The sequence below is a fragment of the Peromyscus californicus genome, unplaced genomic scaffold (assembly GCF_007827085.1).
Source record: "Peromyscus californicus insignis strain IS unplaced genomic scaffold, ASM782708v3 Scaffold_16__1_contigs__length_79575227, whole genome shotgun sequence".
NCBI classification, from domain to species: domain Eukaryota; kingdom Metazoa; phylum Chordata; class Mammalia; order Rodentia; family Cricetidae; genus Peromyscus; species Peromyscus californicus.
Window position 1 is genome coordinate 21279982 of NW_026294458.1, and position 6232 is coordinate 21286213.

Genomic DNA, 6232 nt, shown 5'->3' on the forward strand with positions numbered 1-6232 from the left:
GCCTCAGCGGCTCTCTTAAATCATGGAGGAAAATCCATGAACACTCTACTCTTACATCTTTCATGCCTGTAAGGCTGGTGACACGTGGTGAACCACACTGCCAAGTTCCAGTGACACATGACCCACACTGCAAAGTTCCACCGCCAGCTTGGGATGGACCCCACCTCTTGTATCACATTAGCAGCCATGTTTTTATTCAGTTGTTTTCTAGGATACAAAAATGTCTAATGTCTTTTCTGAATGAAATAAGGAAGTCAATAGAGGATATGAAAGAAGACTTCAATAAAGCAAATACTGAGAAAAAAAAAAAACCCTGAAATACCGGAAGTGACTATTTCAATAAGTCAAATAAGCTCCACGGAAACTCTTACCAATAGGTTGGATTAGGATGAACACGGAATAATAGAACTTGAAGACAAGGTAGAGGAATTGCAACATTCAGTGATTAGGATATTTTACTAAGCTACAACATTTGGGATGTCAAGAAAAGAACACATGAATTGTGGGATTAGAAAGAGGAAGATTTTATCTTTCTAAAAAGATCTTTTACCTTTTATCTTTCTAAAAAGATTTATTTTTAATATTTTAATTATATATATGCCTCTGTGTATGTGGGCATGTGCACGTGACAACAGGTGTGCTCAGAGGCCAGGGACATGGGATCCCCTAGAGCTGAAACTTGGGTGCTGAGAATCCACCAAGGACCCTCTGGAAGAGGTCTTAACCACTGAGCCATCTTTCCAGCCCACGAGAGAAAACCTTTCAATAACATAACGCAAACATTTCCAAATCTAGGGCAAAAGAGGTCTATCAAGGTACAAAGGAGCAGGCAACAAACAGGCAGGACCAGGAAATAATCCACACTGCATTATACTCAAAACAATAAGTGTACAAGACAAAGAAAGGACATGTCACATAGACAGGCAGGCCCTTCCACATCACAGCTGACTTCTCAACAGAAACTAAAATCCAGGAGGGCTTGGAAATGACTTAAACTCTGAAAGACCACAACCACCAATCTAGACCACTATACACCAAGCAGAATTATCTGTCATAAAAGAAGAGAAACTTTCCACGATAAAAACAGGGCAAAAGAATTCCTGACTACTAACTACTAAGGCAGTTCAAGCAAGGTAAGTGAACTAATCCTTTAGACATAAACACAACAAACACAGCTGCAACTAATTTCATAAACCAAACACAGCCAGATGCAAAGACGCAGATTAACCTGAATACAGTAACAGTGGGTGACTTCAGTACCCTACTCTCACCAATAGCCGGGTCAGCATCTAGACAAAAACAGAAATATCTGAATTAAATGACATTATATGTCAAATGGACCTAACAGACATACAGAACACCTTTTAAACACTGAAGAAAACAGTCTTCTCAGCAGCTATAAAATAAATAATACATTGATGATAAAGACCAAGTCTTAATATAGGATAGATGAAGATGCAAAAAACTACACATTGGAGAAAAACAGACAAACAGCCTCTTCAACAAACGGTGGGAAAATTGGATGTCCACATGCAGAAGAATGAAATTAAACCCCAAACTCTCATCCTGTATAAAATCATTTCCTGGGGTTGGAGAGATGGTTCAGCCATTAAGAGCACCTGAATTTCTTGCAGAAGACACAGGTTAGGTTCCCAGAACCCACCTGGTCGCTCTCAACTATATTCATAGGCATGTGGATACACTCACGCATGTGCACACATGCATACAGACATACAGACACAGACAGACAGACACACACACATGCAAAGCGCTCATACACGTAAAGTAATTAATGGGAAAAATGAGGCAATTTTAAGTAGATCAAAGACTTTAATGTAAGATCTGAAACTCTGAAATTGTTAAAGGAAAAAGTAAGAGGAAATATTTCAAGGTATAGGTGCAGGCAAGGATTTTACAGAGAGGCGTCTAGTCAGTGTCTATACGTAACAGTAGGACTGCACAGAAGAAAAGAGTGTCTTCACAGCGATGGAAACAGCAAAGACACAGCACACAGACTGGGAGAAGATCTTCTCCAGGTATACACGCTGTCTCAGTCACTGTTCTGCTGCTGTAAGGAGACACAGTGACCAGGGCAACTCCTATAAAGAAAGCATTTAACTGGGGGCTTGCTTACAGTTTCAAAGGTTTAGTCCATTGTCATTATGGATGGGAGCATGGTGGCATATATACTTGGCTCTGGAGTAGCAGCTGAGAGCTACACCTGATCTCCAAGCAGACAGAAGACAGACAGACAGACAGGGAGAGGGAGAGACTGGGCCTGGCATAGGCTTTGGAAACCTCAAAGGCCACCCCTGTGATACACTTCCTCTAACAAGGCCACACCTCCTAATCCTTCCAAACAGTGCCACTCCCTGGTGACTAAGCATTCCAATATGTGAGCCTATGGGGGCCATTCTTACTCAAACCATCACACAGCTCTGTTAGTCACTCTTTATTGTCCTGAGAAAACACCATACCCAGGTAATTTACAGAAGGAAGAGTTTATTTGGATTTAACGCTTCCAGAGGACTCAGAGTTCACATGGCAGTGAGACGTAAGTAGCATGTGGCAGGCACGGAGGCAGGAACAGTTAAGAGTTCACAACTTGAACCGCAGGTAGGAAGTAGAGCAGAAACTGGGAATGGAGTGACGCTTTGATACCTAAGTCCCTCTGTCTCCACGGTTGGTCATATTTCCTCCAGCAAGCCACAAATCCTGAACCGCCCCAAACAGTGCTACTAGCTGAGAACCAAATGCCTGAGACTAGGGAAAATTGTCATTCAAACCACAACACCCGCTGTGTGACTGCCTGGTGGACAAATACCTATTTACTCCAGACAGGGCACTGTTGGCACACCAAGAGGGATGATTGTGCCCATGTCCAGCTTACTGATCAGCAGGGGGTTACTTACAGCATGAAGGACTCAAAGACAGCCGCATAGTGAAAAGGACAGAGAGCATGGAGTTCCCTGAACAATTTGCAGCTCCTCCTCAGCAACTGTTACAGCTTGTCCAACCCTGGGGCTTGGGGAGGAGTCTCTCAAATCTCACAGCTTTCAGGAGCTTCCTGAAGTCGGGAGATGTTATTGACTTCCTAAGTGTTACCAGCCTTCGGCCCTCCTGGTAGGGCAAGCTTTGATTCAGAGAAATAGTACACAGCATCACCTGATGGAGAATTAATGTCTGGAACATTGAAAGAACTCAAATAGTTAAACTAGAAATCGGTCAACTCTACGGATAAATGTGCTAACAAAATGAACAGGAAGTCCCCCAAAGATTACATACAAATAGCCAATATGAAAATGTTCAACCTCACTAGACATTAGAGAAGTGGCAGTTTAAAACAAACTAACACTACATCTCCTCCTAGTCAGAATTGCAGGCTTAACTCCTAGCAAGGAGAGGCAGAGGCACAAAGTTAAAAAAATTATATATATAAAATATTTAAATGACTGGATTCCCAAACAACTCACAAAGCCCTCTCTTTCAGCCACAAACAGCTATTTGCTCTGAAATACATAATACTACTGAAGTGCAAATACAACAAAATTGAAAATATTTTTATTTTTATAATTATTTTGAAATAAGCTCAAATCTAAATAAAAGCTTCAAGAATGGTACAAAGAATTTTAATCAAGTGGGAAGCCACACTTGAGTTTTGATCATCACTCCATTTATGTCATGACACTGAACGGGAAAACGTCTCCGTCTCCGATCATGTATTGCATGCAGTTGTCATGGTTTTTGGCTTTCTAGATCTGGAGTATTCGTCTTTCCTGTCTTTTGTTACATCAAAGAAAGTCCTTACGGGGCAGCCATTTACAGAATGCCATTCGGTTTAGGTCTGGTTAACATTGCCTCAGGACCAGACCCAGAGTGTGCATTTTGGCAGGAATGCTGTGCTGTTTTCAAAGGCAGTACAAGATGTTCATTTGTCCCATGACTGGTGGCAGGACTTTGGTCCCTCAATGACAAATATGGTATCTGCCATGTTTTTGAGTGTAATTTTTTTTTAATGTTTGACAATGTTTTGAAGACACTTGGAGACGATGTAAATCATCCTATACTGACACCGGGGTTTTGAAGACACTTGGAGATGATGTAAATCATCCTATACTGATACCCTACTTGACCCATTAGTTTGAGCATGACTGATATTTATTACCCAACATATTAGAACAATAGTTATCTAACAGCAATTTTTAAACTCCATTTGCAGGTAGTGGATGATATTCAATTGTAAGGAATATCTTTCTCTCCTTCACATTTATTTATATCAGTATGAACTCATGGGTTCCTATTTTATTCAGTTATTATGTTTCGTGGTTAAATTATCCCTCACTTGGCCTGTGCACACTCTTTCAAGCTGTTTCTAAGTGCTTTTTGACACGTAGCATCTTTCTTTGAATACTTTCTGATACAGAGTATATTCTGGAATTGGAACCAGTGTTCTCTTCAAGATGCTCCAGCACATTTAGCAGGGAAGAATATTTGGAAATCAAAATCCAGTGCTAGCTGTGTTGACGGTTGTGTGTGCATCTTTCTAGTCTTTCCAGTGTTCAGAACCAGGAAATAGTTATGTACAACATGCACACATCCTTTCACTATATATACATATATATGTATATATGATGCATATTTATGTGTATCTATGTATATAACTATTTATATAGATACAATTATATATATATGTGCACAAACATACACAGTTCACACTAATAACTCCAATTCTAATTGACATTGCCAGGCTTGTCTTACCTTTTCTTCTTTAAGAAGATTTATTATTTTTAATTGAGAAATAGTAATTATATATTGATAGGGAATAATTTGATAGTTTTGTACATATATGCATTATGGAATGATGAAACAAGGCTGTTTATCATGGTCATCCCCTCAACTATCTATCTTTGTGGTGAAACATTTAAAAATTCTCTCCTTTACCCATTTTGAAACATTAAAAATTATGAACTTCAGTTATCCATACAAAGCACCACTGAAATTTATAGCTTTTCTAGTTTCCTCTTTTAATTGTATACCCTTCTACAATTTCCATAAGTGGGAAACTTGGCTCCCATGTCCTCAGTGAATTTCTTTGGATGCTCAATTCCTTGAATTGAGCCACTCTCCTAAGCCAGATGGGTTGCCTTCTGCCCTGCTCCAAAGAAGACCTCAAATCCCATGGTCACTGGCCACCTAAGTCTCACCTGTCACCCCTCACTCCAGCTCCATTTTTCCGTGGTCTGCTCCTCTCGCCCTATCTAGTGAGGTCAGCTTGAATGTGAGGCCCCACTGTGCATCTATTCCAGTAGAGTGAATGGAGGGCAAGACTTGAGGAAGGAAATGGGTAAGGGGAGGGAGAGAGGGTGACACAAGGAATGAGAGGGAGGAAGGATACAGCAGAGAATGCAGAATGCAGGTTTGTGGGCTTGGGTCGTTGCAATTGGAAGATGAGAAAAACTGGTCCTCCCGAGAAAAATATGAAATAGAAATTAGCATTTATGTTTTAAAGGATCTATATATTTGTCTTTACTCAAAATTATTTTTTAGCCTAGGGCTAGTTGTTATTTTTTCAATTTTATATAGATCCAACTGTAGGTGAAAACTTGTGGTGGTGGATGAATTTTCCTAAGATAATTAAACCTTGGAAGAATAAGGTTAGCTGGTTTAGGCCTCCAGTATACATCTAAAGAAAATGCCTGAAGGGGGATTAACTATGCTGATGAAAGCCAAACAAATCCGACTAGTTCATCTGGGGTTGAGGGATGCCGATGATGACCACTAGATGGTAGTATAAACTCACAACAAATTCATTCTGCTTGAGCTGAAAAAGGAGGAAGTCAAGGCCAGTGTGAGTTTCTAAGTCCTTGAGCCACAACAGTGTCTTAGGGGCACTACGAATAAATTTCATTTTACTTTCATTCCATCGTAAGTATTATTCAATCAGTAGCCTTGCAAGTTGTCTTTACACTTTTCACTAAAATGTGACATATATCCCCAATTTGATAGAAATTTTGAATGGATATCTCTAACACTTTCAATCAATTAATTGTAATGGAATCTATACATTTTGGAAACTGGAATCTTGTTTCCTTTTCTGCTCAAATAAATATGTTCTCCCATCCCCTCCATGTCTTTAAAAACATTCATTCTTGGTAAAACCACAGTTCACAGTTTGCAAATGAGGCTTTACCTCTGTATATTTAATCTTGACATCATGACATAAGAGAGCATC